The sequence below is a fragment of the Lepus europaeus genome, chromosome 3, assembly GCF_033115175.1.
Source record: "Lepus europaeus isolate LE1 chromosome 3, mLepTim1.pri, whole genome shotgun sequence".
NCBI lineage: Eukaryota > Metazoa > Chordata > Mammalia > Lagomorpha > Leporidae > Lepus > Lepus europaeus.
The window spans coordinates 121631714-121650652 of record NC_084829.1 but is presented as its reverse complement, the minus strand read 5'-3'; the positions used below and the strand labels follow the sequence as shown (position 1 = coordinate 121650652).

The 18939-nt window shown below is 39.8% G+C and overlaps 1 protein-coding gene and 1 pseudogene across 6 annotated transcripts in view; one reads left to right on the top strand and one right to left on the bottom strand.

Annotated features, from left to right (window-relative positions):
• The window catches only part of PKIB (cAMP-dependent protein kinase inhibitor beta), a 133801-nt gene extending 126110 nt beyond the window's left edge, over nucleotides 1–7691 (bottom strand). For 5 of the 6 annotated variants that reach the window (XM_062187701.1, XM_062187696.1, XM_062187699.1 and 2 more), the window contains exon 1: nucleotides 7592–7691. The gene's annotated coding sequence lies outside the window, so the exon portion shown is untranslated. Of the gene's footprint in view, nucleotides 1–5415; nucleotides 5496–7591 lie in introns of all 6 variants that reach the window. The other variant, XM_062187700.1, reaches the window with a different exon arrangement.
• A 421-nt stretch (nucleotides 7692–8112) lies between these two features.
• Nucleotides 8113–18939, top strand: part of LOC133757086 (microtubule-associated protein RP/EB family member 1-like) — a 46903-nt pseudogene continuing 36076 nt past the window's right edge.

Here is an 18939-nt window from a genome sequence, read left to right as displayed (position 1 = left end):
AAAAGTTTAAGCTTCTATTACAGATTGGCAAACATACTTATGTTTAAGGTCATCATTTTTGCCCTTAATCAAACTTTGTCGTTTGGTAAACAGCCCCATGAATTATCTTTCTATACCTTTAGCCTCTCCCACACTGATGATTCCTATGGCAACTGAAAATTTGACCCTGTGTCCTGAGTCAATCCACCTACCCAACTTTCTTTATTTTTCACCTATTATCCTAGGATGAGTACCCAACATTGGATGACCCCATTTTCTTACTTCCTACTTCCTTTTTCCACCTCCTAATCACAATGCCATTGCTCTTACTTTCTATTTGTCAAAAATGCTAGGCCCTTTTAGGACTATAACTTGTTCCAATGATGTTACACATTTGTAAGTTCCACATACTCTTGTTATGGCAGTGCCCTTTCCAGCTGCTTCTCTTCAACTCCCAAGGGAACTCATTTTCCAGGCTTCCTGTTTCCCTTCTCATTCTATGTTATTGTTATATGAAGTCTCATCATTAGACTTACCTCCTGCATGCCAATGTCAATTGTTTCAACATCTCCTGGGTTTGTTATACAACAGCTTCTTGGATATCTTCACCTCTGATATATCTTTTGTTCATTATCTTCCTTGATATTCACTGTATTCTCCTCTTGGAGCTCTTATATATAACAAATTAAAACACAGTGCCTTCATGCACAGGAATTTATCCTCACACAGTTCAGGAGGCTAGCAGTCCAAAAGCAAGGTTTCAGCAAGTTTGGTTCCTTCTTGGGGGCTCACAGAGACAATCTGATCCATGCCATTCTCTCAGCTTCTGGTGGTTGCTAGCAAACCTTGGCATCTTGACTTGCAATCACATACCTTCCATGTCCACCTCCATTGTTACATACTCATCTCCTCTTTATGTGTTTCTGTCTCTGTGTCTCTTCTCCTCTTCTTATAAGGAAATCAGTAATATTTGTTTATGAGTCCATGTTACTCCAGTATGACCTCATTCTGCCTAATCTTATGTACAATGACTCTATTTCCAAATAAGGTCATATTCTGAGGTTCTGGGGATGACATGAATTTGGAGAGACACTATCTAACCCAGTACACCCACAAAACTATCTGCACTCCTACCTTCTCATGTTTATAAATAGTGCCATCCCTCAACCTCAAACCAAGAATCTGAGAAGCACCTTTCATTCCCATCTACCCATAATGTTGTATACCAGCTCTCCTAAGAGTTAATCAGTTTCAGCTCCTAATATTTCTCGAATCTGAATACTCTTCTTTTTTTAATATTTTATTTATTTGAGAGGTAGAGTTACAGACAGTTGAGAGAGAGAGACAGAAAGAAAGGTCTTCCTTCCATTGGTTCACTCCCCAAATGGCCACAACGGTCGGAGCTGTGCTGATCCGAAGCCAGGAGCCAGGTGCTTCTTCCTGGTCTCCCATGCGGGTGCAGGGGCCCAAGGACTTGAGCCATCTTCTCCTGTTTTCCCAGGCAATAGCAGAGAGCTGGATCTGAAAAGGAGCAGCAGGGACTAGAACCGGCATCCATATGGGAAACCGACACTGCAGGTGAAGGATTAACCTTCTGTGCCACGGCATGGGCCCCTGAATACTCTTCTTCATTTCTAATTCTGCTGCCTTGATTTGATTCACTCTTTGGCATGTCTTGCTTAGACAACTGTTAACAGTTTATATAATATCCATTAAATCCAACATCCTCAGGGCTAATACAGATAGATAAATAGGTATTTACAACTTCATGGCATGTTAAAAAGACACAGAGGCATGGTTTGTTGTTCTAACTGTTCCCTACTGTGAAAATTCCTGCTTCTTTGCTGCAATAAATAGGCTTTTTTGGATTGGAAGAACTGAGAGGCAGAGTGATTTCTGTAGAAGCCCTGGCCTTTGTAGCTTCCTTTGACCTTTATAAGCCTTTAGAGTATGACAAAATCCATCATAACATTTACCTGACTTTTTATTGCTATCAAGACCTCTTTGGGAAAGGTGTTTAAATAAATAAACACAAGAGGTGTTTATTTCAGCATTTTTAAGGATTTTATATATTTGGGATACAGAGTGAGAGAGGGAGAAAGAGTGATAGAGACACACACACAGAGAGACAGGCAGATACACAAGACAGCAAGGTCCCATCCACAGGTTCATTCCCCAAATGCCCACAGTGGTCAGGGTTAGGTTGGGTTAAAGCTGAGAGCTAGGAACTCAACTCAAGTTTCCCACATGGTCGGCAGGGATCGAACTATCAGAGGCATCACTTACTGCCTCCTAGGTTCTACGTTGTCAGGAAGCTGGAATTGGGAGCTGGAGCCAGGAATCAAACCCAGGCACTTCAATATGGGACAAATGGCCTGCCCCGATTTCAGAATTTTGAGTTATGGTAACTGGTCCTAGAAGTCCCATGACTAGAAAACTTATTCTAGGGCTGGCATTGTGATGTAGCTGATAAAGCCTCCACCTGCAATGCCAGCATTCCATATGGGACCCAGATTGAGTCCCAGCTGCTCCACTTCCAATCCAGTTCCCTGCTAATGGCCTAGGGAAAGCAGCAGAAGATGGCCCAAGTGTTTGGTCTTGGGCTCCTGACTTTGAACTGACCTATAGTTGGCCATTGCAGCCATCTGGGGAGGAAACCAGAGGATGGAAGATTTCTCTCCTCTCTCGCTCTCCTCTGTGTGTGTGTGTATGTGTGTGTGTCCCTCTCTCTCTAACTCTTTCAACTAAATAAATAAATCCTTAAAAAAAGAAAGAAAAACTTATTCTTAAGAAATAAAGTAATGTAATTACATGGGTTGTAAGCCATCCTTATTTACACACATACATGCCAGCATTCCATATGGGAGCCGGTTCTAATCCCGGTTGCTCCTCTTTCAGTCCAGCTCTCTGTTGTGGCCCAGGAGGGCAGTGGAGGATGGCCCAAGTGCTTGGGCCCCTGCACCCACATGGGAAACCAGGAGGAAGCACCTGGATCCTGGCTTTGGATTGGCACAGCTCTGGCCATAGTGGCCATTTGGGGAGTGAACCAATGGAAGGAAGACCTTTCTCTCTGTCTCTCTCTTTCTGTCTATAACTCTACCTGTCAAATAAATAAAAAAAATTAGTCTAGAAGCAAATAAGTTTATGATAATTAAAATATAAGCATCCTTGGGAAAACTACTTAATTCTTTCCTATCTTCTATGGTTTCATTCCTGAAACTGGTTCTCAGTTTCTCCCTTTATTTCACCCAAAAAATGAAAATCTACAGTTAACCATGCTGGTTCCTATATTGTCATGAGGATGGGAATTCTCATTCATCATGCTTGCAGCTCTTGGAGCTTAGAAGGAAACAGGGCTGGAAGAAGGGAGAATCTAGGAGGTATAGGAGGTACAGGACACTGTCTAACTCCATCTACATTGCTATTAATGTTTCTGTTGCTATTCTCTGAGACAAGTGTGAAATCTTTCTGGACTAAAGACTACATGTCTGGGGCCGGTGCTGTGGCGCAGCAGGTTTATGCCCTGATCTAAAGCACTGGCATCCCATATGGGCGCCGATTCGAGACCCGGCTGCTCCACTTCCAATCCAGCTCTCTGCTACGGTCTGAGAAAGCAGTAAGAAGATGACCCAAGTCGTTGGGCCCCCACGCCCGCGTGTGAGACCCGGAAGAAGCTCCTGGCTCCTGGCTTCGGATTGGCGCAGTTCCAGCTGTTGCTGGAATTGGGGAGTGAACCATCGGATGGAAGACCTCTCTCTCTCTGCTTCTCCTCTCCCTGTGTAACTGACTTTCAAATACATACATAAATCTTCTTTTAAAAAGACTATATGTCTGAAAGCATATGCATTTCTTTGGCACATTTGCAGGCTGAGAAATCCTGTTTCTAATCAATTCAAGGTTCAGTTAATCAATTCTAGGTGAGATTAATTCTTCCTGTTCAGGAATATATGCAAATCTGGAACATTTCATTCTTCTCTAGACATCTCTGAACCCTGTTCTCCAACTAAACAGCCAACTTTTGGACATCATCACATTTTTAACAGCCTACGTGTCAGAGAATACAAATTCATCCTGCTTTATAAAGTCAGTAATAGAAGGAGTGAGAAATCACTGACTTCACTGACAAGCCATTCGGGGCTGAATCTCATCAATACCCTAAAATATAATTTTCAAGCTGCTTTAATTTTCATTTTCAATGTACATTGATAGTCATTTATCCTTGATGAGGCCCTATTCACTCTCATTTAAGATTTTAAAAAGCAATATCTTATTTCTTTTTTTTAAACTTTTATTTAATGAATATAAATTTCCAAAGTACAGCTTATGGATTACAATGGCTCCCCCCCCCCATAACTTCCCTCCCACCCGCAACCCTCTCCTTTCCCGCTCCCTCTCCCCTTCCATTCACATCAAGATAAATTTTCAATTCTCTTTATATACAGAAGATAAGTTTAGTATATATTAAGTAAAGATTTCAACAGTTTGCCCCCACATAGCAACACAAAGTGAAAAAATACTGTTGGAGTACTAGTTATAGCATTAAATAACAGTGTACAGCACATTAAAGACAGAGATCCTACATGATATTTTTTAAAAATTGATTAATTTTCTATGCAATTTCCAATTTTTTTTTTCATTTTCAATTGTCTTTATATACAGAAGATCGATTCAGTATATGCTAAGTAAAGATTTCATCAGTTTGCACCCACACAGACACACAAAGTGTAAAAATACTGTTTTAGTACTATTTATAGCATCACTTCACATTGAACAACACATTAAGGACAGATCCCACATGAGACATATAAGGCATTCAGATCTGGCTCAAGAGCCCATGAGAGTATTGTAGGCATGGAAAGCCAAGACACTCTGGAAGAAAAAAGAAGACCTAAATGAAAGATCTCTGCGAGTGAGATCCTAGTGGAAAGAATGGGGCCATCAAAGAAGGAGGTACCTTTCTCTGAAGGGAGGAGAGAACTTCCACTTTAACTATGACCCTATCGGAATAAGATCAAAGTCGGCCAACTCTAAAGGCTTCCATAGCCTTGGCAACTCATGACTAGAGCCTAGGGAGATTACTGACGCCATAAACAAGAGTGTCAAATTGTTAAATCAACAACAGGAGTCACTGTGTCTCATGTGGGCAATATCTTATTTCTAAGAAATACTACATTTTCCTAAAATTGTTGGATGTATTTGAGCTCTAAATTTAAAATTTATAAGGAAGCCAAAGTACTTACTTTCTCTTCATACATATTAAGTCATATATGATCTGGAAGTAAACATTTATTTCTCCAGAATTTTCTGCATTTTATAAATATAATTAAAATTTCATAATATTCTTTAAAAGTTAGACACAAATTTATCAAAAGAACAATAACAAAACCTCTTCTGCTAAGTATCTACCCTAGAGAAATGAAAATGAAATGTACTTACAAAGACCCACATGTGAATGTTCTTAGCAGCACCATGGTTAATAATAGATTCAAATTGGAAACAACCCAAATGTCCATCAACTGTTGAATGAATAAAATATGGTATATACATATAATGGAAAAATCAAATATAAAGCAAGAAAAATAAGTGAAATGTACTGGTATACCACAACATTAATGAATCTCAAAATCATGAAGCTAAAAGAAGGCATAAATAAAAAAATATAGTATGACTTTCCAGTTATATGAAATGATCAGAAAAGGCCAAATACAGACATTGATTAATGGTTGCCTGGAGGTAAAGTGGTAGCAAAGATTAATTACAAATGGGCATGAGGGATTCTACAAATATTCTACAACTAGACTACGATAGTAGTTTTACAACTTGGTAAACTTTCTAAAAGCTATTGAAAAGTCATCGAAAGGAGTAAGTTACTAAAAATCATTCACCCTCAAAAGGGGTGGATTTTATGATATGTATATTGTCTCAATAAATTTGTAAAACCACATTCTTTAATTGAACTTGCCTAGGAGTTTAAGTAATTAGAAAAAATATTAAAAAATTCAAATCATCCAACATTAATCTAAACATAAGATTAAAATTGACTAAAGAAGAGGAAAAAAATCTTTAACAGAAATGAAATTTGACACATTTTAAATATTCTGCATAAGGTATAAGGCAGTCTATTAGCTTTTGATAATTTGTAGAAGGAAGTTGCAGTAAAGATTAAAAGGTCAATTACTAATCATTTTAGCATCTAAAACACCTTTTTAGAAGTGAACTCTCTTAAGTTATTGTCCGTGGGAGGGCACTACTGTTTACACTAACAGTAAACAAAGGTTTTTTAAAAGGTCTAACCAACCTTAATTCAAAACCTCCTTCATTTTAGTGCCTGCTGTGGGCTTTGTGGTCATCACTTTTCATCTTACAATCCAAATTCTGCACTTTCTGAATAGTAAATTATAGACAGTTTTTTAAAAATATGTGGCAATGTCAGTAAGAAAGAATGCATTTTGTGAAGAGATACAGTGGACAGATGGATTTCGAATCTATAGGTACGCAAAGAGAAATGCAGTACTCAGAGCAATACCAGTGCAATACCAAACCATGGTAAGTGTAGCTTTTGCATTTTTCTAGCTGAATGTGTAAGCAGCGGTCATCGACCTCGAATCCACCTTGACGTCCTGCACAGACTCCAGCTGATAACACCACCTGCGGGGTGTTTGTCTCAGTGCTTCCCAGGTGTCTACCTTTTGCCAGCAGCTTTTCTGAAGGACCTGATTTTCAGGCTACACTCCCTGAGAGGAACGCCATAAAGAAGGGACGGGACGGATCCGAAAGACTCAGGTTCACACGGAAAGGCATTTGCCCCGGGGTAGTGGGTAAGGCAGAGTCACCTCCTCCCTCACCCCGGGGGGAGCTCCATCACAAGCTTTCCCAAGGGGTTGTTGCAGCTTCAGCGGCAGCCAGCAGCTGAGACCCTGGCTCTTGGCTCCCTCAGCCCCTGCCACCACCTTGTCCCTGAGCCCACCGCTATTGCCTGCTGGGGTCTAGGAGCAAGGGAAATCCCAATTTGATAAAACAAGCGGCTGCGTTTCTTCTCTTTCTGTTTAAATACTCTGTTCATAAATGGGAAGGCTCAGATTCCCGGTGCGGACCGGAAAAAAAAAAAAAGTGTGCCTTCCTACCTTCTCCCTTATTTTATCAAATGTACCCAGACCGGTGAGGTGAAGTGACAAAGCCCGACGCCGGCCTAGAGCGGGTTAGAACTCGGGTCCTTGTTGACCCCGTGGCGGCCAGCTTGCTGTTTGGGGTTCGGAGGCGCCACCCAATGAAAACGACACGGCATTGCTGGCGCGAGGGCAAAGGGCTCGGCAACTTGGGACAGGTCACCGGGGCAGAGTTGGCCAAAAGCAGGCGGGCAACCTCGCGGTTTCGCCTGTTAGCGGAGCTTCCCCTCTCCCTCCAGAGGCATCCCGGTTTGCATGTGGAATGGTGTGGTCGCCCTAGCCAGAGCGGCATCACCTTTGAATTCTCCGGTGCTTGTGCGCACAAGCAGAGCGGAAAATGGGAAAGTTACACTTAGTACATCTTCGCTCGCTCAGTCTCTCCCGACCCCACAAGTCTTGCCTCCATGCGCCACATTCACGCCAGCTCGAGCCCGTCAGGCACTTACCTGAGGCGCGCCGAGCTGCCCCCTGTGCTGGGGCCGGGTGCCCTCCCGCGCGGGCTCGCCCAGCCCGAGGCCCGGAGCTGCGACGCGGCTGTCGCTCGCTGACGCCTCCACGGTCTGCGGGGCTGCGGCCGCGTCTGAGCGGCTGGGTTGGAGCGCAGCCAGGGGGTGGCAGCAATCCCGAGGGCTGAGGGAGCGGCCCCCGGGTCCCGCCCCCTCCTCCGCCGGGAAGGAGCCGAGCTTCGCTGGAGGCCTCGGGCGGTCGGTGTAAACCCGGCCCCCGCCGAGGGCAGCTGAGGAGGGGGGCGCCGCGGCGGCACTTCCCTGCTCGTGCCGCGGGGACAGCTTTTTCCTGCGTGCGTGATAACAGACACCTAGTCCTCGGTGAGCGTCACAGAACCCGTGTCCCTCTGGCCGGCCGCTCCCAGTTCCCCTAGGTGACTGCTGAGGTGAAGAATTCGCTTGATGTGATTGCGTGAATTTCGCTCCGCGCCCTACTCCCTGACGCGGCAGCGCATTGTCCGCCCTGAGGGCTTGTGTGCACCTGATGGCTCCAGCTCCAGGTGTGTGGAAAACGTAGGAAGGTACACAGGTTTTCTTGTCTGCGCGGGGAATCTGGGTCTTCGCATTTATGAACAGATTATTTAAGCTGATAGGGAAGAAATGTGCAAAGCAGAAAACTTTTTGTGAAAAGAAAAGCTGAAAGCAGTGTATACCAAGTTTCACTGTTAAGTTCTAAGGAAAAGGAAGTCCTTCCTGCTAAGGTTTCATTGTGCCCTTTCAAAGCCATATTAAATGGATGATGATGCTACTGATAAAATTAAGGATCTCTTCTTTGCTTCCCGCAAAGGTGGTTTTTCGCTGAAGCCCTGAGGTCTCCTCTGCTTTACTAAAAGTGGTAATTAATGTTCCAAATCGTCTCAACACTTCTCTGCTCATTCTCACTGTGCTCTGTGACACCTCCCACTTCATTGCTATTTCCACATTCCCTTTTTTAGGCAAAATCTATGTGAGATATGAAAATATAACCACTTGGTGTTTGCTCATAATACTACAATCTGTTGCTTTAAATTAGCTAATATTCATATCCTCACAATGCAGTGCAATTATTTGTATTTTCAGACAATACACTGAGTATCAGCAAGGTTAGACTATCACAATAAGGTTAAACAGCTAGGATGAGTCCAAACCAGTTTTGGACTCAGATCTTTCTGCCTTAAAGATTGATTGACATTCTTTTTTTTTTTTTTTTTTTTTTTTAAGATTTATTTATGGGGCCTGTCGCTGTGGCATAGCAGGTAAAGCCACCACCTGCAGTGCCTGCATCCTATATGTGCACTGGCTTGGGTCCCGGCTGCTCCACTTCCAATCCAGTAATCTGCTATGGCCTGGGAAAACAGTAGAAGATGGCCCAGGTTCTTGGGCCCCAGTACCCACGTGGGAGACCTGGAGGAAGCTCCTGGCTCCTGGCTTCTGATCAGTGCAGCTCTGGCAATTGTGGCCATCTGGGGGAGTGAACCAGGGAATGGAGGACCTCTCTTGCTCTCTCTGTGTCTTCCTCTCTGTATATCTGCCTCTCTGTATCTCTGCCTTTCAAACAAATGAATAAAATCTTTCTTAAAAAATAAAATATCTTTTAAAAATATTTTATTTATTTCTTTGAGAGAGAGAGAGAGAGAGAGAGAGAGAGAAAGAGAAACAGAAAGGTCTTCCACCCACTGGTTCACTCCCCAGGAGGCTGCAAGGGCTGGAGCTAGGCCAATCCAAAGCCAGGAGCCAGGAGCTTCTTCAGGTCTCCCACACAGGTGCAGAGGCCCAGGGCAGAGGCTTAGCCTACTACACCACAGCACCAGTTCCTGATTGACACTCTTTTAAGTTACAATTCTGTTAATAAATTTTGTGAGTTTTCTAAATGGCTGTATATTTTGCTTCCCAAAAACAGTTACTTAGTGATCATAGAATTATTAATAAAATAATGAGAATTAATTTATCTTTAGTGTATAACTTAAAAACTATTACTTAGCATATTCCTAAGGAATTATATTATATAATATTAGTATCCAAGGCAAATTATTTTAAGACCTATTTATTTTAGGGATATTATGACAAAGAGTGATGCTAAAATGTTTGAACTTATGAGTTACACTACCATGACTGGATTTTTATGATTCTGCACTTGTAATCCTTATAATCACAAAATTTGTTTAGTATAATCTATATGTTTAGATAAATTTGATACAGCCATGAGTCCTCATTGATATGATTTTAAGGCATGTATTTGAATTAAGACCACTGTTGAGAGGTATGTCCTTAATACTTAGAATATATTACTTGTATAAAACAGATGTTGAATAGTAGTTTTTAAATGAATTAATATTAATATTAAAATCATTTTCTCTACTTAAGACAATATGTTGACTTAGGAAGGTTTTTGGTGGCCTCTCATTCCTACTAGGAAAGTAAGGAGGTGATGCAGTAAGGTAGATACCCTGAAGATTTATCTGTAGCTACTGCTGAGTGGCAGTCAGAGCTTCAACATAGGTCCAAAGAAGTGATTTTGAGTCCAAGAAATCATGGTAACAGTAGTTTCATAAAATTGTGTGAATCTATGTCAAATGTGTAACTCGAGGTGCAGAAAGTTCAGCCAACTCAACTTTGTGGCTATGACAATTAAAGCTGATGGAAAGACAAGGAAAAAGTCTGTGGTTACTTTTAAGAGAGTGATAGAAGGACTGGGTTATGAGGCTAATTTAAGACTTGGGAAAATAAATGAGGACAAAGGGGATAGAAAAAGAATAAGTGAAGGAACTACAAATCTCAATCAAATAAGTGATATAAAAAGATGTTATATTCAAGAGTTATGACCATTTTCTTTGAAGTTTTAGTAATATAATGATGACTTGGACTATAGAAGAACTGTGAGTGGAATTTGATCGAGAAACCGGGGATTAAGGACTGAAGAAATTCACATGGGCATTGACAACACCATCAATGATGTCATTGGGTAGGAAAGGAGGGACTCCAATACCAAAGATTTTTATAAATGTGACAGAATGACATGAAACAGAGTGGGTGATCATACAAATTAGGTACATATCCAGGGAGGAAGAGGCTAAGTGGATCAAGAGTTGGTATAAGAGGTGGTTAATAGTTCAGAAGAAATATTGAAAAACTACCAAGATGCCAGTACTACTTCTATGACCTTAGGGTGTGAAACAATTAGTAATCTCAGTGGCAGGAATATCCAGGAAAAACCGTATTCAAAGAAAGTTAATTTTCATTTGAAGTCAGAATATGGAGAAAGCATTGTGTGTATTGTTTATAAAAAGTAATGAGAGTTTTCAATACTGAAAGAGAATTGTGTACGATAAGAACAGTGAGATGCAGGATATGCAACCTGTTCAGTTAAATAAGACCCTACTTCTAAGAAGGACCCATGCTTTCATTAGCACTTTGTTGCCCTGTCTTGAGGTGCTTAACAAGTGTTTTTTAACAAGGGGAGCAGCATTTTTATCTTGCATTAGTCTCTGCAAATCATGTAACAAAAACTTGGAAGAGTAGAGAAATGGGAGCAAGGGGAGCATGGGCCAAGCAAAAAGCTGCATGAACCCTCTGGGGATTAAACTTTAGGAGTGACTTAACTCTGAAGATTGTTTTTGGGAAGGGAAATCAAGAATTGCAGTGAGAATCACGTGGCTGCAAAATTTCAAGTGAGATCAAATTTTCACAAAGAGGCCTGGCTAGCTGAGATCTGAGCAGGAGAGATGGACAGTATTTCTATATGTTTTTGGTTTCCTAAGGAGCAGGATTTTATTCTCACAATTCTGGAAACGTGAGGTCTGCAATCAAGGTGTTGGAGGCCAAACTTGCCTCTAGTGACTCAAAGGGAGAATTCTTCTTATCCATTTTTTCCATATGTTAGTTACTATAGCTACAGCAATAGTTATAAGCACAAATAATTCCATATATTTTTATCATCTCTGAAGAAATAGATTCCTAATTTGCCTTTTAGTTATCTTTTATATATTATTTATATTCTTAAATTGTCTTGAATACATGTTCTTACATTTTCCTGAATATTTTTTAAAATTTTATTCAGGGAATACAAACTTCATGGATTTCATATATATAAATTTAGGAACAAAATTATTCTTCCCACCATATCCTCCCTCACATCCAAACTCCCATAATTCTTCCCCCTCCCTCTCATATTTCCATAATTATTTTTACAAATATCTATTTTCAGTTAACTTTACACTCTTATGATTAATCTCACATTAAGTAAAGAGTTCAACAAATAGTATGAAGAAAATTAAAAAACACTGTAAATCTCCAACACTATTTTTAATTTTTCTAATTTATTCTGTTTTTTGGTCTGACTGAAAAATTTCCAAAGGTTTGTCTTCTAGTTCAGATATTCTTTCTTCTGCTTCCCCAAATCTGTTAAGGCTTTCCACTGTATTTTTATTTGATATATGAAATTATTCATTTCTAATAATTTGGTTAGATTTCTCTTCAAAATCTCAATTTCATGGGAAAATTTTTCATTCATGTCATGTATTTATTTCTTTAATTCATGAATTTTCTTCTCATTGCTTCTGAGTAATCTTGTGATTAATCTTTTGAATTCCTTTTCAGGCATTTCATCAATCTCTTCATCTTCACATTCTAATATTGAAGTGTTATTGTGTTTCTTTAGGGAGTTATGTTGTCTTCTTTATTTTCTTTTTTCTTGAATTTCTATGCTTATTTTTAGGCATTTGTGGAGATACTTGTTGCTTTTCTTTCTTTCTTTTTTTTCTTCTGATGGCTTTTATGTTTGAACTATACCTGAATATGGCCAAGCAGCTCTGGTCAGTGCTCTAGGGTGGGGTAATTACCCAGGGTGACACTCAAGCTGGGCGTGTTAGATCTCTTATTTTTAGCAGAAATAAAGGTATAATAATTTTCGGCATAATCATACCCTCACCTCCTCTCTTCCAAGGTGATGACTGCCTATAGGTGCTAGCCCACAGCGGGTGCAATACTCATCCATGTTGCTTTATGAACCACACAAAGGATCTGTGCAGTATTCAGTGGCAGCACAGATCCAATTGCAATGACATTAATTGCCCAAAGACCCAGCCACATCCTGCACTCTCTTATGCAAAGTGTTCCCACAGTCTCAGCACACAATCCACCCACAGTCACAGGTACAGAAGATCTGCTCTGCCCTGATAGCCTGTCCTGTCCACAGAAAGGCAGAGAGGTTCCCAGAGCCAGCTAACCAGCTACCTGTTGGGTGCATGCATCCTAGCTGCTGCTGCCCCTACTGCTGACAATATGGAGTCGTGTCCCAGCCAGTTGCTGGGCATGTGCACAAGAGCTTCCACAGCTGCTGCTTATGACCAGAATGGCACTCACCCTCTCTTAGCTGGTTGCCAGGGGCTGTTGTTGGGGGAATGGGGAGAGAGAAATGTGCCCCATTTTTTTTTTTTTACTGGGTTAGAGAGTATCCTATCTCCCTTAAGGCTCCAACTCAGATTCAAGCCAAGCTCTCCCTCCAGGTATATCACTAGTGCCATGGGTTGCTGCAGTCTGATCTCACTGCACTCTCCAAAGCTGGTGCTTTCTCTGGCTCTTAACTGCTGGGGTCATGTGCTGTGTCCATGTTCATGCTGCGCATCCATACCTTCCACACAGACCCATGGCATCCTTTTTCTTTTCTTTTGGTCTTTTTCATTTCTCTACTTAATGTATTCAATCTTTCTTCTACTTTCTTAGCATATCTTACAATAACTTTCATAATGTCCTCATCTACTATTTCTATTACCAATTTCTATTTAGGATGTGTTTGTATGAATTTTTTCTCTTAATTATTATTTCTATTTTCCTGCTTCCTTGCATGCTTGATAGTTTTGTATTGGATGCCAGATACTGTGACCTTACCTTGTTGAGTGGGCAATGGATATTTTCTCTATCAGTATTCTTGAATATGAGTCTTATTCATAGGTACTTGGAGAGAGTCCATCCTTTCGTGGCTTTCTGTTAAGTTCTGTGCAATAAGATGTCACTTGGGTTTATTTTCCTCCTCTATCGAAGTAACAGCCTTTTGAATACTCTAATGTCTCATGAGTTATGGGGTTTTCCACTTTGGCTGAGAGAGAGGTATCATCAGGGCAGGGCTTATTTTTTGCTCCCACTGAGGTAATGAATTTTTGTGTACTTTATCTAATGGCTTTTGAAGTCTGAGGGTTTCCACCATGATTGAAAATAAGAAGAACTTTTCCCAGCTCTGTGCAATTGTTGCTGATTTCCCCCTGTGGTTCTTTCCCAGTTATAAGTAGTATTTTCATATGCATAAACTGATCTGTACCACCTGAAGACTTGAGAGGACCTCCTGAAGATTTCCAGAGCTCTTTCTGTATATAGCTATCTCTGTCTAGAGAACCTGTCCTGCAAATTCTAGGTGCTCTGGATCCTCAGACAACCAGTTCCATCAGCTCCATCTCTTCTACTCTGGAGATTACCAGGCTTACCATGGATTTTCCATGCCTGCACTAACACCTGAAATCTTCCTTCAGACACTGAACTGAGGCAATCACAGTGCTCACCTATTTGTTTCTCTTTCTCAGGGATCACTTACCTCTGCTACCTGGTTGGTGTTCAATATCAGAAAACCATAGTACCATATATTTTATCTGCTTTCATAATTGTTTCAGGCAAGAGGGTAAATCTCATCTTTGTTATTTCATCTCGACTAGAGCAAAAGTCCACATGATATATTTTTCTTTAGATTTGGATGTTTTCCTATAAATCCTCTAAAAATACTTAATTAATAATTCACAAATAGACTCTTGATAAATACTCTAGACTGAGTATAATAAATCTTAAACAAAAAGAGGAATTTAATTACATTTTTCTCAAAGGAAAGCTTACTTAGACAATTTTGTGGAGGACACAATTCCCAAATAAAATCTATACTCAGATCTGTTTCTGAAAACTTGTGTGTTCTTAACTGTTTATGTCTGGCTTTTTGTATAAAATGGTAAAGGATATTGACATTTCTCTCTAAATTTTAGTAAGGTTTTTACCTTAGTTTTGAACAAAAACAATCTTAACTGGTATTATACTGAAATTCTATTAGTATTGTCTTTGAAAACTTTAATAAGTGTGATTATAATCTGTCTGCAAATTAGTCATTACCAGTAAGGGAACTGATTCCAATTCATATGCTGGAATTCATCTGAACATTATGATCAATAGTAATACTGAGGCTACATTTCAAGAAGGGGTCCAAATAAAATTTTTTTCTTCATTTAATGGTGATAATCTTCTCCATTTTTACATTAACTTAATGATTAATGGGTACTTACTAATAAATATTTCCAATATCCCACAATACATTTCCAAGGGATGGGCATTTTGACATAGCAGATTAAGCTGCTATTTGAGATTGCCAGCTTCCCATATCGGAGTGCTGGTTGAAGTCCTGGCTCCTTGACTTCTGATCTAGCTTCCCTACTGATGTGCAAGGGAAAGGAGTGGATGATGGCCTAGTTACTTGGGTCCCTGTACCCCCATAAGAAATCAGATGGCCCAGATTTAGCTGTTGTGACCATTTGGGGAATGAACCAGCAGATGGAACATCTCTCTCTCTCTGTCTTTCAAGTAAATAAATAAATGACATTTTAAGCCTATGCAAATTATTCATATAAAAATCGTATAAACTTGCTGTAGTCAACTCTTTCCCCACCCTGCCCATGGTTCTTATCAAGATGTCTGAGACATCCAAAAATAAAAGAAGATTAAATAGCAAGGATATATGAAAGAATTCTGTATTTACTCAAAATCTGCATGCACAGATCTGTAGACACAGTTAACCTGGTATGTTTGAAAATTAAGTTTTTTCCAGTTAACATATTCTCTTGAGAAAGGGACAATTTATGCTTGGAAATATTAGTTAGGTACCACATTCCTTTACCATTATATTTTAGTATGTGAGGTTCAGAAGAGAAAATGACTTCCAAACACTCAGATTTCAAATCAAGAATGTTAATATTATCTGACCCCAAATATTAGATATTAGAGTCATGAATGCTATTGTTACATGATATCCCCAAAACAGTAGAGGTGGCACCATCAGAGAGTTTATTCTTTTGTAATTCCTTTAATGATTAGAATTTTCAAGAATTTACTTAAATCTGTAATTTAAAATAAAACCAGTTCTCATTGTTCTTATGGAAAGGCTGTATATAGTTGGTCAAAATCTCAGTCATAATAATAGACATTTAGAGCAAGAAAGAGTGCTAGAGATGATTTATTCAAACTACCTCCTGTTGCATTAAGGGGAAATGACTTGAAAAAAATGCAGAACTAATTATTTTTCCTCTCAACAAGTCATACCATGCCAGCTTCCAATATAAATTTATTATAATAAAAATACATATATAAATAATATTATTATATTGGATTTTTAATATGCAAAAGGAATGAAATAAGTGTATGAATCACTAATCTGTGCTTACTGAGGCAAAATGTTAAATCTGGTTCTTCACTAAATACAAAAAAGAAAAACTAAGGCAAAAAGAGAAAGCAAAGTAGATTATATAGGATGTTAACATTTTTAATACCATGTATAGGATCCTAGTTGAAGACATTAATAATAGTTCATTTTGATCAACAGATGATCAATTTGAACCAGACTTTAACATGAAGGATTATAGATCTACAGTAAATGCACAATGCTTAAAATTAATTCAATGTCATTCTAACTTAACAGTACAAGAAAAGTTCTATTGTTTAAATAAATGATTCTGGTAAAAGTAAAGATAGAGGGTTTTGTTTGTTTTACAAAAAATGCAATACAGAAAATGGGTCCTTTTTATTTTTTATAGGATTTACTAATTTATTTGAAAGGCAGAGTTACAGATAGGCAGAGAAAAACGGAGTGAGAGAGAAATCTGCCATGCACTGGTTCATACCCTAAATGGCTGCAATGGCTGGGGCGGGTTAGGTCAAAGCCAGGAGCCAGGAACTTCTTATAAGTTTCCCACATGGATGCAGGGGCCCAAGCACTTGGGCCATTTCCACTACTTTCTCAGGAACATTAGCAGAGAGCTGGATCAGAAGTGAAGCAGCCAGGACTTGACTGGTGCCCATATTGGATGTAGGCACTGTAAGCAGCAGCATTACCTGCTGCTCCACAAAGCTGTCCTGACACTAGATTCTTAAGTTGAATTTAAACTACCATATTGCTAATTTGCTTTAATAAGTTAAAATCTATGTGTAATTATTACACAAATGATGGTAAATATGTATTTTAAATTTCTGGTTAAGAAACCAGTAGAAATCAGTCTATCAGTGAAAAAAAAATAAAACAAAACTACTGAAAAGGAATCACTTCCAGTAGTCCTTCGTTTATTCAGAGGAAAAGTGTGTAATCATAAAAGCTTTTTCCAAACAGGCAACTGTATGTATATGTGGCATCTGTGTTTGTATGTACATGTGTTTGTGTGTGTGGGGGGGTGGTAGTGTATGTTGAGAAATGGGAATCAGATAAAACAGAATTATTTAACTACAGAATTATTTAAATAGGGAGAAACTAGAGCTTGTGAAACTTCCTACCCTAGAGATAACATTATTATCTAATATGGTAGATAAAATACAATCTGCCAAATGGCTGAGATCCATTTCTTGTAAGTAAAACTTGTGAAAAATGTGCTCATGACAGGCAAGAACAATTGCAGAAGAACCACACAACTATGGAATAATTTAACACTGGCAGATTCCTTCCATGATTTTATTTTTAAGATTTATGTATTTATTTGAAAGTCAGAATTACAGAGAGGCAGAGAGAGAGAGAGAGAGGTCCTCCATCTGCTGGTTCACTCCCCAGATGGCTGCAATGGCCAGAGCTGCATTGATCTGAAGCCAGGAGCCAGGAGCTTCCTCAGGTCTCCCACACGGGCGCTGGGGCCCAAGGACTTGGGCCATCTTCTACTGCTTTCCCGGGCCATAACAGAGAGCTGGATGGGAAGTGGAGCAGCTGGGACCTGAACCAGCACCTGTATGGGATGCCGGTGCTGCAGGCTGGGGCTTTAACCCACAGCACCACAGCGCTGGCCCCTCCATGATTTTATCTATTTTAATTCCTCTACCCTCTTGTCAATATCAGTTAATGGTTACATGTGAGCAGAGAACAGCGCAGTGGACAGCACACTGCACATGTTTCACCTCCACTGTTACCTTTACTCCAGTCTTTCTCTAGCCTTCTTTTTTCACTTCTCTCCCTTCCTCCCTGGCCATGCTAGACCAAGAAAAATACCTGATTGTTCTGCCATTATCTGAAACTTGAAAAACTCACTGTGGAAATGCAGCTCTCATCTCTGGTGTATATAGTCACCATTTCACTAATCTACACTTTGTCTTTGTAGAGCACTAATAAAAGGCTCTCATTTTGTGGGGCGCCTACACTTACACACTCAAGGGAGAAGAAAGTAACTCTCCTCCAGCTTCCTGAGCACTTACTGAACTAAGTGCTTTTCTTTCAGTACCTCATTTATTCTGTCCTTCAAACAATCTATGAGCTATGCAAGATTTTGGCCTTTAACGGAAGAGTAAACTGAAGCCGAGATACATTAACTAACTTCCCCAAGAACTTAAAATCTATAAATGGTGTAACCAGAACTCTAAGTTTACTTATGTCTGGTTCCTAAGCCTGTGATCTTTAAAAAAAAAATCTTGTAATTACACAGTGATCACACTCAGTATATATATATATATATATATATACACATATATATATACTGTTAATTAAATCAGAATAATTAGCATTTTCAACTCTTTAAACATTTATTGTTTAGGGAAAATTTAAACTCCTCTCTTCTACTTCCTTATAAAATATATAATAAATTATTGACTGTAATAACCCAATTGTGCTGCAGAATACTAGAATACTGGGGCCGGTGCTGTGGTGCAACAGTTTAAAGCCCGAGCCTGAAGCACCGGCATACCACATCGGCGCTAGTTCTAATCCCAGCTATTCCTTGTCTGATCCAGCTCTCTGCTATGGCCTGGGAAAGCAGTAGAAAATGTCTATTCCCCTGCTGCCACATGGGAGACCCAGAGGAAGCTCCTGGCTCCTGGCTTCGATCGGTGCAGCTCTGGCCGTTGAGGCCATCTGGGGAGTGAGCCAGCAGATTGAAGACCTCTCTCTCTGTCTCTACCTCTCTCTATAACTCTGTCTTTCAAATAAATAAAATAAATCTTAAAGGAAATACTAGAATACTTATTATACATACTTATTATACTTATTCTAACTGCATTTTGGCATCCATTATCCTGTCTTAACTTCCATGCTACATAGCTTC